Source organism: Puntigrus tetrazona, unplaced genomic scaffold (assembly GCF_018831695.1).
Source record: "Puntigrus tetrazona isolate hp1 unplaced genomic scaffold, ASM1883169v1 S000000975, whole genome shotgun sequence".
NCBI classification, from domain to species: domain Eukaryota; kingdom Metazoa; phylum Chordata; class Actinopteri; order Cypriniformes; family Cyprinidae; genus Puntigrus; species Puntigrus tetrazona.
Window position 1 is genome coordinate 1 of NW_025048570.1, and position 19,890 is coordinate 19,890.

General features: G+C 36.9%; 20 pseudogenes; all 20 read left to right on the forward strand.

The window, feature by feature from the left end:
* Positions 1-478: 478 nt before the first annotated feature.
* On the forward strand, positions 479-595 carry LOC122337716 (annotated as a pseudogene).
* A 270-nt stretch (positions 596-865) lies between these two features.
* Positions 866-984, forward strand: LOC122337688 (annotated as a pseudogene).
* A 280-nt stretch (positions 985-1,264) lies between these two features.
* Positions 1,265-1,383, forward strand: LOC122337784 (annotated as a pseudogene).
* Positions 1,384-1,659: 276 nt separating this feature from the next.
* Positions 1,660-1,776, forward strand: LOC122337730 (annotated as a pseudogene).
* Positions 1,777-2,045: 269 nt separating this feature from the next.
* LOC122337746 lies at positions 2,046-2,162 on the forward strand (annotated as a pseudogene).
* Positions 2,163-2,438: 276 nt separating this feature from the next.
* Positions 2,439-2,555, forward strand: LOC122337707 (annotated as a pseudogene).
* Positions 2,556-2,830: 275 nt separating this feature from the next.
* LOC122337699 lies at positions 2,831-2,947 on the forward strand (annotated as a pseudogene).
* A 276-nt stretch (positions 2,948-3,223) lies between these two features.
* LOC122337743 lies at positions 3,224-3,339 on the forward strand (annotated as a pseudogene).
* A 272-nt stretch (positions 3,340-3,611) lies between these two features.
* Positions 3,612-3,730, forward strand: LOC122337736 (annotated as a pseudogene).
* A 273-nt stretch (positions 3,731-4,003) lies between these two features.
* LOC122337758 lies at positions 4,004-4,120 on the forward strand (annotated as a pseudogene).
* Positions 4,121-4,396: 276 nt separating this feature from the next.
* LOC122337786 lies at positions 4,397-4,515 on the forward strand (annotated as a pseudogene).
* A 280-nt stretch (positions 4,516-4,795) lies between these two features.
* Positions 4,796-4,912, forward strand: LOC122337708 (annotated as a pseudogene).
* A 273-nt stretch (positions 4,913-5,185) lies between these two features.
* Positions 5,186-5,304, forward strand: LOC122337787 (annotated as a pseudogene).
* A 272-nt stretch (positions 5,305-5,576) lies between these two features.
* Positions 5,577-5,699, forward strand: LOC122337732 (annotated as a pseudogene).
* Positions 5,700-5,975: 276 nt separating this feature from the next.
* Positions 5,976-6,092, forward strand: LOC122337709 (annotated as a pseudogene).
* A 272-nt stretch (positions 6,093-6,364) lies between these two features.
* Positions 6,365-6,483, forward strand: LOC122337788 (annotated as a pseudogene).
* Positions 6,484-6,756: 273 nt separating this feature from the next.
* Positions 6,757-6,875, forward strand: LOC122337748 (annotated as a pseudogene).
* A 5,806-nt stretch (positions 6,876-12,681) lies between these two features.
* On the forward strand, positions 12,682-12,798 carry LOC122337756 (annotated as a pseudogene).
* Positions 12,799-13,853: 1,055 nt separating this feature from the next.
* On the forward strand, positions 13,854-13,970 carry LOC122337676 (annotated as a pseudogene).
* A 272-nt stretch (positions 13,971-14,242) lies between these two features.
* LOC122337644 lies at positions 14,243-14,361 on the forward strand (annotated as a pseudogene).
* The last annotated feature ends 5,529 nt before the right edge of the window (positions 14,362-19,890 follow it).

Below are 19,890 nucleotides of genomic sequence, written 5' to 3' on the forward strand. Positions count from 1 at the left end.
AGCATTTTTTTTGTATTTCATTCATTTATCTAGTATAATGGCAATTTAGTGTGCCTCACCTTAAAATAGGGGCTTTTTGCAGCAGCTTTCGCTTACGCCATACCACCCTGTTCACGCCTGATCTCGCCTCTGATCTCAGAAGCTACAGAGTTGGGCCTAGTTAGTACTTGGATGGGAGACTGCCTAGGAATACCAGGTGCTGTAAGTTTTGAGTTTTTTCACTACTTATCTAATACACTGGCCCTTAGTGTGGCCAAAGTTTGACCAGCTCTTTGCTTTCCTTACTGCTTATTTAATTCAATTGCCTTTAAAGTAGCTGTTCTTTAAACAGAGTTTGACTGTTTTTAACTACTTAACTAATGCTCTTATCTTTAATGTAGCTCATTTTGAAGTATTTTTTGTATTTCATTCATTACTTATCTAGTATAATGGCACTTAGTGTGCCTCACCTTAAAATAGGGGCTTTTTGCAGCAGCTTTCTTACGGCCATACCACCCTGTTCACGCCTGATCTCGCCTGATCTCAGAAGCTACAGAGTTGGGCCTAGTTAGTACTTGGATGGGAGACTGCCTAGGAATACCAGGTGCTGTAAGTTTTGAGTTTTTTCACTACTTATCTAATACACTGGCCCTTAGTGTGGCCAAAGTTTGACCAGCTCTTTGCTTTCCTTACTGCTTATTTAATTCAATTGCCTTTAAAGTAGCTGTTCTTTAAACAGAGTTTGACTGTTTTTAACTACTTAACTAATGCTCTTATCTTTAATGTAGCTCATTTTGAAGTATTTTTTTGTATTTCATTCATTACTTATCTAGTATAATGGCACTTAGTGTGCCTCACCTTAAAATAGGGGCTTTTGCAGCAGCTTTCACACGGCCATACCACCCTGTTCACGCCTGATCTCGCCTGATCTCAGAAGCTAAGCAGAGTTGGGCCTAGTTAGTACTTGGATGGGAGACTGCCTAGGAATACCAGGTGCTGTAAGTTTTTGAGTTTTTTTCACTACTTATCTAATACACTGGCCCTTAGTGTGGCCAAAGTTTGACCAGCTCTTTGCTTTCCTTTACTGCTTATTTAATTCAATTGCCTTTAAAGTAGCTGTTCTTTAAACAGAGTTTGACTGTTTTTAACTACTTAACTAATGCTCTTATCTTTAATGTAGCTCATTTTGAAGTATTTTTTTTTTTTTGTATTTCATTCATTACTTATCTAGTATAATGGCACTTAGTGTGCCTCACCTTAAAATAGGGCTTTTGCAGCAGCTTTCGCTTACGGCCATACCACCCTGTTCACGCCTGATCTCGCCTGATCTCAGAAGCTAAGCAGAGTTGGGCCTAGTTAGTACTTGGATGGGAGACTGCCTAGGAATACCAGGTGCTGTAAGTTTTTGAGTTTTTTCACTACTTATCTAATACACTGGCCTTTAGTGTGGCCAAAGTTTGACCAGCTCTTTGCTTTCCTTACTGCTTATTTAATTCAATTGCCTTTAAAGTAGCTGTTCTTTAAACAGAGTTTGACTGTTTTTAACTACTTAACTAATGCTCTTATCTTTAATGTAGCTCATTTTGAAGTATTTTTTTTTGTATTTCATTCATTACTTATCTAGTATAATGGCACTTAGTGTGCCTCACCTTAAAATAGGGGCTTTTGCAGCAGCTTTCGCTTTACGGCCATACCACCCTGTTCACGCCTGATCTCGCCTGATCTCAGAAGCTACAGAGTTGGGCCTAGTTAGTACTTGGATGGGAGACTGCCTAGGAATACCAGGTGCTGTAAGTTTTGAGTTTTTTCACTACTTATCTAATACACTGGCCCTTAGTGTGGCCAAAGTTTGACCAGCTCTTTGCTTTCCCTTACTGCTTATTTAATTCAATTGCCTTTAAAGTAGCTGTTCTTAAACAGAGTTTGACTGTTTTTAACTACTTAACTAATGCTCTTATCTTTAATGTAGCTCATTTTGAAGTATTTTTTTGTATTTCATTCATTACTTATCTAGTATAATGGCACTTAGTGTGCCTCACCTTAAAATAGGGGCTTTTTGCAGCAGCTTTCACGGCCATACCACCCTGTTCACGCCTGATCTCGCCTGATCTCAGAAGCTACAGAGTTGGGCCTAGTTAGTACTTGGATGGGAGACTGCCTAGGAATACCAGGTGCTGTAAGTTTTGAGTTTTTTCACTACTTATCTAATACACTGGCCCTTAGTGTGGCCAAAGTTTGACCAGCTTTTGCTTTCCCTTACTGCTTATTTAATTCAATTGCCTTTAAAGTAGCTGTTCTTTAAACAGAGTTTGACTGTTTTTAACTACTTAACTAATGCTCTTATCTTTAATGTAGCTCATTTTGAAGTATTTTTTTGTATTTCATTCATTACTTATCTAGTATAATGGCACTTTAGTGTGCCTCACACCTTAAAATAGGGGCTTTTTGCAGCAGCTTTCGCTTACGGCCATACCACCCTGTTCACGCCTGATCTCGCCTGATCTCAGAAGCTACAGAGTTGGGCCTAGTTAGTACTTGGATGGGAGACTGCCTAGGAATACCAGGTGCTGTAAGTTTTTGAGTTTTTTCACTACTTATCTAATACACTGGCCCTTAGTGTGGCCAAAGTTTGACCAGCTCTTTGCTTTCCCTTACTGCTTATTTAATTCAATTGCCTTTAAAGTAGCTGTTCTTTAAACAGAGTTTGACTGTTTTTAACTACTTAACTAATGCTCTTATCTTTAATGTAGCTCATTTTGAAGTATTTTTTTTGTATTTCATTCATTACTTATCTAGTATAATGGCACTTAGTGTGCCTCACCTTAAAATAGGGGCTTTTGCAGCAGCTTTCACTTACGGCCATACCACCCTGTTCACGCCTGATCTCGCCTGATCTCAGAAGCTACAGAGTTGGGCCTAGTTAGTACTTGGATGGGAGACTGCCTAGGAATACCAGGTGCTGTAAGTTTTTGAGTTTTTTTCACTACTTATCTAATACACTGGCCTTTAGTGTGGCCAAAGTTTGACCAGCTCTTTGCTTTCCTTTACTGCTTATTTAATTCAATTGCCTTTAAAGTAGCTGTTCTTTAAACAGAGTTTGACTGTTTTTAACTACTTAACTAATGCTCTTATCTTTAATGTAGCTCATTTTGAAGTATTTTTTTGTATTTCATTCATTACTTATCTAGTATAATGGCACTTAGTGTGCCTCACCTTAAAATAGGGGCTTTTTGCAGCAGCTTTCACTTACGGCCATACCACCTGTTCACGCCTGATCTCGCCTGATCTCAGAAGCTACAGAGTTGGGCCTAGTTAGTACTTGGATGGGAGACTGCCTAGGAATACCAGGTGCTGTAAGTTTTGAGTTTTTTCACTACTTATCTAATACACTGGCCTTAGTGTGGCCAAAGTTTGACCAGCTCTTTGCTTTCCTTACTGCTTATTTAATTCAATTGCCTTTAAAGTAGCTGTTCTTTAAACAGAGTTTGACTGTTTTTAACTACTTAACTAATGCTCTTATCTTTAATGTAGCTCATTTTGAAGTATTTTTTTGTATTTCATTCATTACTTATCTAGTATAATGGCACTTAGTGTGCCTCACCTTAAAATAGGGGCTTTTTGCAGCAGCTTTCGCTTACGCCATACCACCCCTGTTCACGCCTGATCTCGCCTGATCTCAGAAGCTAAGCAGAGTTGGGCCTAGTTAGTACTTGGATGGGAGACTGCCTAGGAATACCAGGTGCTGTAAGTTTTGAGAGTTTTTTCACTACTTATCTAATACACTGGCCTTAGTGTGGCCAAAGTTTGACCAGCTCTTTGCTTTCCTTACTGCTTATTTAATTCAATTGCCTTTAAAGTAGCTGTTCTTTAAACAGAGTTTGACTGTTTTTAACTACTTAACTAATGCTCTTATCTTTAATGTAGCTCATTTTGAAGTATTTTTTTGTATTTCATTCATTACTTATCTAGTATAATGGCACTTAGTGTGCCTCACCTTAAAATAGGGGCTTTTTGCAGCAGCTTTCGCTACGGCCATACCACCCTGTTCACGCCTGATCTCGCCTGATCTCAGAAGCTACAGAGTTGGGCCTAGTTAGTACTTGGATGGGAGACTGCCTAGGAATACCAGGTGCTGTAAGTTTTGAGTTTTTCACTACTTATCTAATACACTGGCCCTTAGTGTGGCCAAAGTTTGACCAGCTCTTTGCTTTCCTTACTGCTTATTTAATTCAATTGCCTTTAAAGTAGCTGTTCTTTAAACAGAGTTTGACTGTTTTTAACTACTTAACTAATGCTCTTATCTTTAATGTAGCTCATTTTGAAGTATTTTTTTTTTTGTATTTCATTCATTACTTATCTAGTATAATGGCACTTAGTGTGCCTCACCTTAAAAATAGGGGCTTTTGCAGCAGCTTTCGCTTACGGCCATACCACCCTGTTCACGCCTGATCTCGCCTGATCTCAGAAGCTAAGCAGAGTTGGGCCTAGTTAGTACTTGGATGGGAGACTGCCTAGGAATACCAGGTGCTGTAAGTTTTGAGTTTTTTCACTACTTATCTAATACACTGGCCCTTAGTGTGGCCAAAGTTTGACCAGCTCTTTGCTTTCCTTTACTGCTTATTTAATTCAATTGCCTTTAAAGTAGCTGTTCTTTAAACAGAGTTTGACTGTTTTTAACTACTTAACTAATGCTCTTATCTTTAATGTAGCTCATTTTGAAGTATTTTTTTTTTTTTTTATTTCATTCATTACTTATCTAGTATAATGGCACTTTAGTGTGCCTCACCTTAAAATAGGGCTTTTTGCAGCAGCTTTCGCTTACGGCCATACCACCCTGTTCACGCCTGATCTCGCCTGATCTCAGAAGCTACAGAGTTGGGCCTAGTTAGTACTTGGATGGGAGACTGCCTAGGAATACCAGGTGCTGTAAGTTTTTGAGTTTTTTCACTACTTATCTAATACACTGGCCCTTAGTGTGGCCAAAGTTTGACCAGCTCTTTGCTTTCCCTTACTGCTTATTTAATTCAATTGCCTTTAAAGTAGCTGTTCTTTAAACAGAGTTTGACTGTTTTTAACTACTTAACTAATGCTCTTATCTTTAATGTAGCTCATTTTGAAGTATTTTTTTGTATTTCATTCATTACTTATCTAGTATAATGGCACTTAGTGTGCCTCACCTTAAAATAGGGGCTTTTGCAGCAGCTTCGCTTACGGCCATACCACCCTGTTCACGCCTGATCTCGCCTGATCTCAGAAGCTAAGCAGAGTTGGGCCTAGTTAGTACTTGGATGGGAGACTGCCTAGGAATACCAGGTGCTGTAAGTTTTTGAGTTTTTTCACTACTTATCTAATACACTGGCCCTTAGTGTGGCCAAAGTTTGACCAGCTCTTTGCTTTCCTTACTGCTTATTTAATTCAATTGCCTTTAAAGTAGCTGTTCTTTAAACAGAGTTTGACTGTTTTTAACTACTTAACTAATGCTCTTATCTTTAATGTAGCTCATTTTGAAGTATTTTTTTGTATTTCATTCATTACTTATCTAGTATAATGGCACTTAGTGTGCCTCACCTTAAAATAGGGGCTTTTGCAGCAGCTTTCTTTACGGCCATACCACCCTGTTCACGCCTGATCTCGCCTGATCTCAGAAGCTAAGCAGAGTTGGGCCTAGTTAGTACTTACTTGGATGGGAGACTGCCTAGGAATACCAGGTGCTGTAAGTTTTGAGTTTTTTCACTACTTATCTAATACACTGGCCTCTAGTGTGGCCAAAGTTTGACCAGCTCTTTGCTTTCCTTTACTGCTTATTTAATTCAATTGCCTTTAAAGTAGCTGTTCTTTAAACAGAGTTTGACTGTTTTTAACTACTTAACTAATGCTCTTATCTTTAATGTAGCTCATTTTGAAGTATTTTTTTTTTGTATTTCATTCATTACTTATCTAGTATAATGGCACTTAGTGTGCCTCACCTTAAAATAGGGGCTTTTGCAGCAGCTTTCGCTTACGGCCATACCACCCTGTTCACGCCTGATCTCGCCTGATCTCAGAAGCTACAGAGTTGGGCCTAGTTAGTACTTGGATGGGAGACTGCCTAGGAATACCAGGTGCTGTAAGTTTTTGAGTTTTTCACTACTTATCTAATACACTGGCCTTTAGTGTGGCCAAAGTTTGACCAGCTCTTTGCTTTCCTTACTGCTTATTTAATTCAATTGCCTTTAAAGTAGCTGTTCTTTAAACAGAGTTTGACTGTTTTTAACTACTTAACTAATGCTCTTATCTTTAATGTAGCTCATTTTGAAGTATTTTTTTGTATTTCATTCATTACTTATCTAGTATAATGGCACTTAGTGTGCCTCACCTTAAAATAGGGGCTTTTGCAGCAGCTTTCGCTTACGGCCATACCACCCTGTTCACGCCTGATCTCGCCTGATCTCAGAAGCTAAGCAGAGTTGGGCCTAGTTAGTACTTGGATGGGAGACTGCCTAGGAATACCAGGTGCTGTAAGTTTTGAGTTTTTTCACTACTTATCTAATACACTGGCCCTTAGTGTGGCCAAAGTTTGACCAGCTCTTTGCTTTCCCTTACTGCTTATTTAATTCAATTGCCTTTAAAGTAGCTGTTCTTTAAACAGAGTTTGACTGTTTTTAACTACTTAACTAATGCTCTTATCTTTAATGTAGCTCATTTTGAAGTATTTTTTGTATTTCATTCATTACTTATCTAGTATAATGGCACTTAGTGTGCCTCACCTTAAAATAGGGGCTTTTTGCAGCAGCTTTCGCTTACGGCCATACCACACCCTGTTCACGCCTGATCTCGCCTGATCTCAGAAGCTACAGAGTTGGGCCTAGTTAGTACTTGGATGGGAGACTGCCTAGGAATACCAGGTGCTGTAAGTTTTGAGTTTTTTCACTACTTATCTAATACACTGGCCCTTAGTGTGGCCAAAGTTTGACCAGCCTCTTTGCTTTCTTACTGCTTATTTAATTCAATTGCCTTTAAAGTAGCTGTTCTTTAAACAGAGTTTGACTGTTTTTAACTACTTAACTAATGCTCTTATCTTTAATGTAGCTCATTTTGAAGTATTTTTTTTTGTATTTCATTCATTATTTATCTAGTATAATTTTTCTTCTTTTCTTTAATGGACGGATTAATGGCAAATGACACTGGACTGGCACGAGGAACACGTGGGGCAAACGACAATGCAACGGCACAAGGAACATGCATGGCAAACGACACTGGAACGGCACGAGGAACACGCAAGGCAAACGACACTGGAACGGGAGGAGGAACACGCACGGCAAACGACACTGGACTGGATAAGCGACTACGAGTTGGAAATAGAATGGATCAAAACATGAAGAACAGGGTCAACGAAAGGAAAGATTTAAAGGAGGCTACGATTGATTGTGAATGTGGAAAATGTGAACGATGTGACAGCTGTGGATATTATTAAAGCAGTGACGGACAAATGTGGAAATGGGACAATTCTGGCGCTTAAGACCAAGGCAAGGGAAAGAATTTGAACTAACGATGGAAAATATGGAAATATGTGAGATTTTTGACTGATGGACTTAATCAAAGGAGTGAACTGTGAGAGGTTAAAAGACTGCAAAATAGAGATTATGTTGTTTCCTTCATGCACCTGCCTGTCTACCTTGATGATAAGGAAATTATAGGAAAATTGGAGTCATGGGGAGTTAATCCCATCTCAAAAAATAAAAGAAGATGCTACCTGGGCACTGACATTGAGATGGAACAAGGTTCCTAAAAGTTAAGGTTCCCAAGGAGGTGGCATCGTTGTTCTATAGCACCAAGTTTGAAACAGCAGAAGGGCCAGTAGTATTTTCGGTGATGCACAGCCATCAGGTGAAGACTTGTAGGCTGTGCATGAGCCCTGAACATCTGCTTAAAGAATGCCCTGATTTCACCTGCTACAAATGTAAAGAGAGGGGACATTTTGCAAGAGATTGCAATGCAGTAAAGTGCCCAGAGTGTCAACAAATTTTAAATAATTGTGAGTGTGGGATAGAGGGAGAGGAAAGGAGGTATGGAACATCGGATGGACAGACAGGTGCATGAAGGAAACAGGGAGGAGGAAGGAGAATTTGATAAAGGACAAGAGCAACAAGGACTACAACCAAAAGAAACAGACGGAGGAATGGGCAACAGAGAGGAAAGAGAAGGAATAAAAGAGAATGAAAAGAAGAAGGAACCGACACGAGAACAGGACACTCAAGGGACAGAAATGGAAATATTGGACAGTTTTAAAAGATTTCCGGATAACGTGGAGAAAGATGAACAAGAAATGAAAGATCAAAACAAAGAAACGGACACTGAAGAAGAAGCAAGGAAGGACAAATATAGAAAAAGACAGAGGGGGAAAGGACAAATAAGAAGGAGAGCACTAAAGGTAAAACCAAATGTTGGAAATGCAAGGAAAAAAATAATGATACGGACAAAGTAAAACGTTTTAACTGTTATGAAGTGTTAAGAGAGCTGGAGGGAGAAGATGGAGAGTAATGTTTTTATGTACTTATTTTTCCTTCTTTTTTCATGGTTTTAAGATGTGTTGCTTTTAATGCAAGGGGACTGATGGACATGGGAAAATTTGAAAAGAGTGAAAGAAAAATGTAAAGGAGAAGATGTTATTGCTCTGCAGGAAACAAACTGGAAAGATAGTGTGATGATGGACTATAAAAAAGATGGGGTAGGGATATTTTGTATAATAATGGGGATGGAAGGCCTGGGAGAGGAGTGGCATTTTTAATGGGAAAAGGGGTTTTTAACGCAAGCAAAGTAGTGTATAAAGATAAAATGGGAAATGTATGGTTGTGGAAGTGGATTATGAGGGACGGGAACTGATTTTAGTGAATATACACGCACCAACAGAAGAGAAAGAAAAGAAAGATTTTTTAATGTTTTAAGAAATATTGTAAAGAAATATAAGGAAATAATAATGATGGGGATTTTAACACAGTTTTTAGCAAACAAGATATGGCAGAAGGAATGGTGTTTAAAACTGACACGGGAGAAAAGAGAATTAAAAGCATTAATGGAAGAGAATAATATGATCGATGTGTGGAGAAAGAAATGAAAAGAAAAAGAATTTTCTAGGAGGCAAATAGTGGGGCAGTTTGTGTGCAACAAGAATTGATTTTATTTTATGTACAAGAAATATGGAGAATTTTATAGAAAAGATTATGTATGAAGAGACAAGCTTTAGCGATCACAAGTTTTTATATTTTAGAATGGACTGGAGTAAAGTGCAAAGAGGGCCAGGAGTATGGATTTTAAATACAGAGATTTTAAAGAATGAAGATTATGTTTTCAGTATAAAGGAGATCATTGAAAAGGAAAAGGAAATGAAATGTATAATGAGGATAAGCGAATGTGGTGGGAGAATGTGAAATATCTGGTAAAAATTTACAATAAGATATTGCAAATTAGTTCAAAAATGTAAGAAAAACAAGGAAAGAGAGCTAAGAGTGAAATTAAATGAGGAACTGAATAGGCAGAAAAAGCATTCAGAAAATAAAAGAAATTGAGGGTAGACTGAAGGAAATGGAAGAGAAGAAATATGAAGGTGCAAGATTAAGAAGCAAAGCAAAATATACAGTGGAGGGGGAGAAGTGCACAAAGTTTTTCTTTGATCTGGAGAAAAGAAGAGGAAAAGCAGAAATGATTAAAGAAATAAGGGGCAAAAATGGAGGATAGTAGAAGAAATGGAGAAATCTTTAAAAGAAATACAATCATACTATGAAAACTTGTTCTGTAATGGAGGGGATAAAAGAAGGAGAAAAAGAGAACTACTAAATGCAAATAAAAAGTAAGAGTAGGAGAAATTGATAAAAAGAGTGTGATGATGAAGTAAAAGAAGAAGAAATAAAAGAGCAATAAGTGACTTAAATAAAAAGGAAAAGTCCAGGCATAGATGGGTTGGGGAGTGAGTTTTACATTGTTTTTAAAGATTTTTAACCGGTATTTTAAAAGAAGTATTTGATGAGATTTTTAGGAAAGATGAGATGAACCAAAGAATGGGAATGGGATTAATGAAGCTGATATATAAAAGGAAAGGAGACAAAGTGGAGTTAAAAAAATTATAGGCCTATAACAATGCTGAACACCGATCTGAAGATTTTATCCAAAGTTTTAGCTAACAGATTAAAAGAAGTGATGCCCAGTATAATCAAAACAAACCAAGCGTACAGCATTAAAGGAAGGGACATTATGATACAACAATGAGCATAAAAGATACAATAAGGTATATAACCGAAAAGAGGAAAGATGGTTTTATAATCAGTTTGGACTTTGAGAAGGCTTTGACAGGGTAGAGCATGATTTTTTATTTGGGGTTTTAAAGCGTTTTGGTTTTGGGAGGAATTTTATTAAATGGATTAAAATTTTATATAAAGGTGCTGTAACAAGAGTAAAATGCAATGGGTTTTTAACAGACTGTTTTAATTTAACTAGATCAATTAGGCAGGGTTGCTCCGTTGTCGGCACTTTTATATGCTTTAGTCGCAGAACCACTGGGATTAGCGATAAAGAAGGAGGGACAAATAAAAGGGATAGGTATAGAAGGAGGGGGAGAATAATATATTTCAGTATGCTGATGATACAACGCTAATGTTAAAAGATCTGGCCAGTGTAAGGAATCAATGAAAGTAGTACAAAAATTTTGCAGGGCATCGGGGCTAAAGTTAATGAGGATAAAACGGTATATATGAGATTTGGGGGACGGAGGTTTTAACCGGCACTTTTACTTTTAGGGAAACTAATGAAATAAAGATTTTAGGTATTATAATGGGGAGGGATGAAAAGAAAGCGGAAGGAACAATGTGGGAAGAAATTTTAGGAGGGATTGAGAGAAGGTTGATCTTTTGGAAATTAATGTCATTAACTTTGAAAGGAAAGGTTTTAATTTTGAATGTTTTAATGGTTTCTAAGTTATGGCATATTTTATATGTGGCATCTATGCCGTTGTGGGTAGAAAAAGGCTGAACAAATGTTTTTAGATTTTTATGGAAAGGAAAGCCGCCAAGAATAGCACATAACACTTTAATTGGAGAGGTGGGGAAGGGAGGATTGGGGTTAATGGATGTGGAACAAAGAAAGAACAGTCTGAGGGTAAAATATTCAAAAGTCAAAGTACATGGACGAGAGAATAACAAAGCGGCATGAATTTGAACAATGGGGTGACAAAAAAAAATGGATGACAGATATGCTGCCAGATTTTTATAAAGAACTACTGGGGCGTGGAGCAAATTTTTAAATAATGTGCATTTTAAGCCACAAGGTCGAGAGAACATTTTAAATCAGCCTTTATTCTTAAACAACTGTATTTTAAATCAAGGGAAGGAGGTATTTTTTAAGAAATGGTGGGATGTGGGGATCACAAAAGTCAGAGATGTTTTATATGAATTTAAAGAAGGGTTTTTACCAGTGCGATACATTGTGGATGTGATGGAGGAGGCAAAGGAGGATTATAGCACACGAGAGATAATAAACAAATATGACGTGATTAAGAATGCAATACATAAGAGTGTATAAAAGAGAATTGAAAATATGGAAGAAGACAAGCAAGAAAAAGACTTGTATGTGAGGACGGGGGAAAAACTGCATGTTTTTAATGAATGTACGGTGAAAAGGTTTTACTCTGTTTTTAGAAATGCTGTTTTTAAGAAGCCTGCTGTGAATGCATATTGGCTACAGAAATTTAACGATTTAAAAGAAGACAGTATATGGGGGAACCTAAATGGAAAATTTGTACAAACGAAATTGGAAAACTCTGAATATTTTATTAGACACAAAGTGATTTTTACAGATGTCATTTTAAACAAAATTGGAATGGAACGAAGAGCTACTTGTAAAGTTTGTAATGATAATGATGAAGGATTTTTACACCTGTTTTTATATTGTAACGAACTGGAGGATTTTAATGGTAAATGCAAAAGTTTGATTTTAAGTTTGAGAAGGGAAGATGATAATGAAAGTTTTGAATGGAATAAGGTGGTGATGTTGGGTTTGGATAAGCAATGTAAAACAAAAACTTTCAATTTAATTGTGATGCTGATTAAGAGTGCAATATGGGAAAGAAGGATAGTGGCAAAAAAAGAAAATATTTTATTGATGTGTGGAATGTGTTTAAAAGGAAATTTGAAAAGTATGTTCAATGCTTGTTTTATTATTTTAAACAAGAAGAGAAAATTGGTCTGTTTTATAATGTTTTTACCAAGGAAGTTTGCAAGATTTTAATGGACTCTGGATTGGAAATGTTATTGAATGACTGTTAAAATATGACTGTTCAAATAAAACAAAATAAAAAAATTCACGCCTGATCTCATTCCTGATCTCAGAAGCTAAGCAGAGTTGGGCCTAGTTAGTACTTGGATGGGAGACTGCTTAGAAAATACCAGGTGCTGTAGGTTTTTGAGTTTTTTCACTACTTATCTAATACACTGGCCTTAGTGTGGCTCAAAGTTTGACCAGCTCTTTGCTTTCCTTACTGCTTATTTAATTCAATTGCCTTTAAAGTAGCTGTTCTTAAACAGAGTTTGACTGTTTTTAACTACTTAACTAATGCTCTTATCTTTAATGTAGCTCATTTTGAAGTATTTTTTTTTGTATTTCATTCATTACTTATCTAGTATAATGGCACTTCTAGTGTGCCTCACCTTAAAATAGGGCTTTTTGCAGCAGCTTTCGCACGGCCATACCACCCTGTTCACGCCTGATCTCGCCTGATCTCAGAAGCTACAGAGTTGGGCCTAGTTAGTACTTGGATGGGAGACTGCCTAGGAATACCAGGTGCTGTAAGTTTTTGAGTTTTTTCACTACTTATCTAATACACTGGCCCTTAGTGTGGTCAAAGTTTGACCAGCTCTTTGCTTTCCCTTACTGCTTATTTAATTCAATTGCCTTTAAAGTAGCTGTTCTTTAAACAGAGTTTGACTGTTTTTAACTACTTAACTAATGCTCTTATCTTTAATGTAGCTCATTTTGAAGCATTTTTTTTTGTATTTCATTCATTACTTATCTAGTATAATGGCACTTTAGTGTGCCTCACCTTAAAATAGGGGCTTTTTGCAGCAGCTGGCCACGGCCATACCACCCCTGTTCACGCCTGATCTCAGAATCTCAGAAGCTAGAGTTGGGCCCTAGCAGTACTTGGATGAGACAGCCTAGGAATACCATGTGCTGTAAGGTTTTGAGTTTTTTCACTACTTATCTAATAAACTGGTTCTTAGTGTGGTCAAGTTTGACCAGCCTTTTGCTTTCCTTACTGCTTATTTAATTCAATTGCCTTTAAAGTAGCTGTTCTTTAAACAGAGTTTGACTGTTTTTAACTACTTAACTAATGCTCTTATCTTTAATGTAGCTCATTTTGAAGTATTTCTTTTTTGTATTTCATTCATTACTTATCTAGTATAATGGCACTTAGTGTGCCTCACCTTAAAATAGGGGCTTTTGCAGCAGCTTTTCGCTTACGGCCATACCACCACCCTGTTCACGCCTGATCTCGCCTGATCTCAGAAGCTACAGAGTTGGGCCTAGTTAGTACTTGGATGGGACAGGAATACCAGGTGCTGTAAGTTTTTGAGTTTTTCACTACTTATCTAATACACTGGCTCTTAGTGTGTGCCAAAAGTTTGACCAGCTCTTTGCTTTCCCTTACTGCTTATTTAATTCAATTGCCTTTAAAGTAGCTGTTCTTTAAACAGAGTTTGACTGTTTTTAACTACTTAACTAATGCTCTTATCTTTAATATAGCTCATTTTGAAGTATTTTTTTTTGTATTTCATTCATTACTTATCTAGTATAATGGCACTTTAGTGTGCCCTCACCTTAAAATAGGGCTTTTTGCAGCAGCTTTCGCTTACGGCCATACCACCCTGTTCACGCCTGATCTCGTCTGATCTCAGAAGCTAAGCAGAGTTGGGCCTAGTTAGTACTTGGATGAGACTGCCTAGGAATACCAGGTGCTGTAAGTTTTGAGTTTTTTCACTACTTATCTAATACACTGGCCCTTAGTGTGGTCAAAGTTTGACCAGCTCTTTGCTTTCCTTTACTGCTTATTTAATTCAATTGCCTTTAAAGTAGCTGTTCTTTAAACAGAGTTTGACTGTTTTTAACTACTTAACTAATGCTCTTATCTTTAATGTAGCTCATTTTGAAGTATTTTTTTGTATTTCATTCATTACTTATCTAGTATAATGGCACTTAGTGTGCCTCACCTTAAAATAGGGCTTTTGCAGCAGCTTTCGCTTACGGCCATACCACCCTGTTCACGCCTGATCTCGTCTGATCTCAGAAGCTAAGCAGAGTTGGGCATAGTTAGTACTTGGATGGGAGACTGCCTAGGAATACCAGGTGCTGTAAGTTTTTGAGTTTTTCACTACTTATCTAATACACTGGCCCTTAGTGTGGCCAAAGTTTGACCAGCTCTTTGCTTTCCTTACTGCTTATTTAATTCAATTGCCTTTTAAAGTAGCTGTTCTTTAAACAGAGTTTGACTGTTTTTAACTACTTAACTAATGCTCTTATCTTTAATGTAGCTCATTTTGAAGTATTTTTTTTTGTATTTCATTCATTACTTATCTAGTATAATGGCAATTTAGTGTGCCTCACCTTAAAATAGGGGCTTTTTGCAGCAGCTTTCGCACGGCCATACCACCCTGTTGGCGCTAGAGAGCACACAGAAAGTGACTTGGCAGTAGTTGGGAGAGGAAGGCTCTCCTCCATTTTGTGTTTATTATTAGTGTTTGTTTTGTGAACTTTTTCTGACTTTAATTTAGTTTTTTGTTTGTTTTTGTGAGTGTTTAAACCACCTAACAGCAGCCTAGTGCTGTCTGGAAGGTGGTTTTATTCAGTTTTTTTTTTTTTTTTTTTTTTTTTCTTCATCTATGGCGGACGGACAGATGGCTATGAACTTGGACTTGGCTGAGAAACAGAATTGGTTAATGAACACGGAACTGGAAATAAACGACGAGATGGGAAATGCAAAAGATAAGGAACAAAAGAGAAACAAGTCAAAGAAGGATTACCTGAAAGAAGCAACTGTGACGGTGGACATCTGTAATGTGAATGCGAGGGCTGAGGACATCATAAAAGCTGTAACGGAAAAGGTCGGCAAAGGAAATGTCTTAAGGCGGTAAGACTCCAAAACAAAATAAGGAATACGAAGTGACATTAGAGAATATCGACGATGTTGAACTGTTGGTTGAAGGTTTAATGATAAAAGAGACACTGTGCGAAGTAAAGAGGTTGCAAAACAGAGACTACGTTGTCTCATTCATGCACATGCCCAGCTTACACTGGACGATCAGATATTTTTAGATAAACTGCAAGGGGGGGAGTTACCCTATTTCGGACATCAAGAGACGGTTTATCCGGCACAACTGTTGAAGATGGCACACGATTTGTAAAATGTCGCCTCCCAAGGGAAGTAGTGTTCTCTCCGTGACAGCACAAGGCTGGAAACAGCTGAAGGGCTTCAGTATTTAGGTGATGCACAGCCATCAGGTTAAAACCTGTCGGTTGTGCATGAGCCCTGAGCACGCCTTGAAAGACTGCCCAGATTTTAAGTGCTTTAAGTGAGGAGAGAGGACATTTTGCCAGGGATTGCAATGCGGTTAAGTGCCCGGATTGTAAAAAAGTTTTAAATATAAGTGTGATTGTTGGTATGTGGATGAAGAGACTCATGTGAGTGGGCAGGTGCATGAGCGGACAGCGTAGTCGAACAAGAAGAAGGCACAGCAAAGAGAAAAATCAAGCGGCGTGGCAAAGACATTATTGAGGGCCAGGGGTTGAGAACATATGGACAATGAACGCTTGAAACAAATGGAGAAGACTGAAGTTCAAAACATTATTGATGAGACAGAGAAGAATGAGGAGGACAGATAATCACAAGACAGACGATGTAAAATCATGGAGGAACAAAAGACCAGCATGCACAAGCGAAACAGACAGAAGGAATTTTGGCACCGATCGACATTACTAGGGACTTTGAGGATATTTCGATGCAGATGAGGATGTTAAAGACGACACAGAAGAAATGGCAGTAGGAACATCAAAAAATAAGCATAAGAAAACGTCAAATCAAGGTAAAACCCAGTTTAGATGGGATAAAGAAAAGAAATGCTAACAAAGACTTTTTAAAGAATCGATTTGAACTGTTAAAGGGTTTGATGACACAAGCTAAAGACATTGGTTTTATGAACGTTTTTATTTATTCATTTTTTATGGTTTTAAGTCTGGCTACATTTAATGCCAGAGGGCTCTTAGATTTTAACAAGTTTGAAAAGGTGAAAGAGATGTTTAAAAATGTAGATGTAATAGTATTGCAAGAAACAAACTGGAGAGAAAAGCACAAATGTGAAATAAGCAAAAGATGGGATGGTGATATATTATGCAGCAATGAGGATAAAAGATATGGCAGAGGGGTGGCCTTTTAATAAGAAGAAACACGAATGTGGTTTACAAAGTTGTTTACAAAGATGATGTAGGGAAATGTTTGGCAATAGAAATGGAACATGATGACAACAAAGTAATTGTGGTAAATGTCCATGCGCCTGTTGAAGAGAAGGAAAAGAGGGATTTTTTTAAGGATCTAAGGATATTTTTAATGAAATATAAGTATGCTATTGTATTGGGGGATTTTAATACTGTTTTAAGCAAGTTAGATATGGCTGACGGAATGGTTTTAAAACCGATACAGGAAGGAAGGAATTGAATTTGTTGATGAAAACAATAATATGGTAGATGTGTGGCGAGAGAGAAATGGGAAAAGAAGACAATATTCTAGAAGGCAAATGGTAGGGATTTTTATGTGCCAAACGAGAATTGATTTTATTTTGTGTTCAAGAAATGTAGAGGGTTTTATTGAAGATATGAGATATGAGGAAACAAGTTTATGACCATAAGCCACTATTCATGAAAGTGGACTGGAGCACGATTAAAAGGGGGCCAGGTGTTTGGGTTTTAAATGCTGAGGTTTTAAAAAGAGACAGCTATGTCCAAGACATAAAAGAATTGATAGAAAAGAAAAACAGAATGAAATGTATGTGGAAGATAAAAGGATATGGTGGGAAAACGTTAAGTTTCTAATTAAAAGACATACTATACAGTTTTGTAGATCGTGGAGAGATGTAAAAGGTACACAGAAATAAAAACAAGAGAGAACTTAGAAAGGGAGCTTAATCAGAATAATGAGAAGAATGTGTCAAAAATAAAAGATCTGGAAGATAAACTTAAAGTTTTAGAAGAAGAAAAATATGAAGGTGCACGTTTAAGAAGTAAAGCTAGATATATAGTGAAGGAGAGAAATGTACAAAATTTTTCTTTAATCTAGAAAAGAGGAAGGGGAAAGCTGAAATGATAACAGCTATTAAAAATGAGTATGGAGAAGAAATAAAGGATAACAAAGAAATACTAGAAGAGATAAAATGTATTATGAGAAACTTTTACAACTGAAGGGGTGCAAGATGAATGTGAAGAATTGTTCAAACATAATTGAAACAAAAAGTTGAAAAAGAAGACAAAGAAGCTTGCGATATGGAAATAAATGAAGGAGAAATAGAAAGAGCCATTAACGAATTGAACAGGAATAAAAGTCCAGGAATTGATGGTCTAGGCAATGAATTTTATATTGTTTTCAAGGGTATTTTAATTGGCATTTTAAAGGAAGTGTATGATGACATTTTTAATAAGGGACACATGAATTTAAGAATGAGTATGGGTTTAATGAAAATTATTTATAAGAAGAAAGGAGATAAAAAGAATTGAAAATTACAGACCTTTGACAATGTTGAACACTGACTTAAAAATTTTATCTAAGGTTTTAGCTAATAGACTAAAGGAGGTGATGCCAAAAATTATCAAGACAAATCAAGCATATGGAGGAAAGGCAGAGATATATCAGATACTACAATTAGTATTAGGACACAATAAGTTATATAAAGGACAAAAATCTGGAAGTTACATTGTAAGTCTTGATTTCTGAAAAGCCTTCACCGAGAGTGGAGCATCAGTTTTTATTTGGGATTTTAAAGAGTTTTGGCTTCTGGGAAAATTTTATCAGATGGATTAAGATTTTATACAAAGGAGGGGTGACGAGGATTAAATGCAATGGTTTTTTAACTAAATGTTTTAAGCTCACAAGATCTGTAAGGCAGGGATGTCCCCTTTCAGCGCTTTTATATTCTTTGGTGGCAGAGCCTCTGGGCTTAGCAGTAAGAGGAGAGAAGAATGTGAGAGGAATCGATATTGAAGGAGGTAGATCAGTGAGAATAGGATTTTCCAATACGCAGATGACACAACGTTAATAGTAAGAGACGTATATAGTGTTAAGGTGGCTATGGACGTAGTTCAGAAATTCTGTAATAAATCTGGGGGAAAATAAATGAGGATAAAACAATGTATGAGATTTGGCGGAGCCCCAGCCTTAATAGACACTTTTAACTTTAAAGAAGTTAAGGAAATGAAGATTTTAGGAGTTAGCATGGGAGAGGATGACAAGAAAAACAAATGAGATCATGTGGGAAGGAATTTTAGGAGATATTGAAAGAAGGATGAACTGGTGGAAAACAAGAAATCTGTGCTTGAAAGGAAAGGTCTTAATTTTGAATGTTTTAATGACTTCAAAGATTTGTTATTTTTATATGTTACAAGTATGCCTCTGTGGGTTGAAAAAGATTGAAAAAATGTTTTACTGAGTATTTATGGGAGGGAAAGCCACCGAGGATTGCGTATGACACCCTTGTAGGGGCTGTTGAGAAAGGCGGCTTGGGTCTTATTGATGTTGCACAAAGGAAGAAATGTTTGAGAGTTAAACTGGTGAAGAAATATCTGGATGCAAGAATTGAAACTGTTTGGAAAAAAAACTATGTTGTATTTTTTAAACAAATGTGGCAATGTCAATATGGGGAGAATATTTTATGGATGAGAAAAAAACTGGATGTGGAAAGATTTGCCAGATTTTTACAAGGAACAGTTGAGTGCCTGGGGAGAGTTTTTAGCATGTGCATTACATCCCGAAGGGACGAGAGGACATTTTAAATCAACCATTGTTTTTAAACAAGAATATTGTGAATCAAGGAAAAGAGTTGTTTTTTAAGAAATGGTGGGATGTGGGGATAGCGAGAGTAAGAGATGTTCTGTATGAGTTCAAAGAGGGATTTTTACCAGTTCAATATGTTTTTGACACTATGGAAGAAGCTAAGGAGGACTATACCAAACAAGAAATCATAAATAAGTACTGCATGATTAAAAACGCAATACCAAAAGACTGGATTGAAAAATTGAAAATATGGAGCCAGGTGAACTGGAGAAAGATGTGAACGCTATTTTTAGAGAGAAACTACATATTTTCAAGGAATGTACTGTCAAAATGTTTTATGGTGTTTTTAGAGATACGATTTTTAAGAAAAACCTAAAGCAAATGACTATTGGAAGCAGAAATATAAAGATTTGAAAGAAGAAAACATATGGAGTAACATAAAAGGAAGGATAGTTGAAACGAAACTGGGAAACCTGGAATTTTTAATCAGACACAAAGCTATTTTTACAGACGTGATTTTACATAAGATTGGAATGGAGCAGAGCTCCATCTGTAAGGTGTGCAACAAAGAGGATGAAGGCTTCCTGCACCTGTTTTTATATTGCAAAGAACTGGACATTTTAAAAACTAAATGCAAAAGACTGTTTGAACTTTTGAAAGGAGAGAGCACTATGAAGACGAATCAGAATGGAATAAAATTGTAATGTTGGGTGAATATAAGGAGTGTAAAAATAGCAAAATCATTAATCTTCTTGTCATGCTAATGAAAGGAGCAATATGGGAGAGAAGGGTGGTGGCAAAAGAGAGAAATCTGTCTTGATATTGAAAGAATATTGAAGAAAAAGCTGAAAACT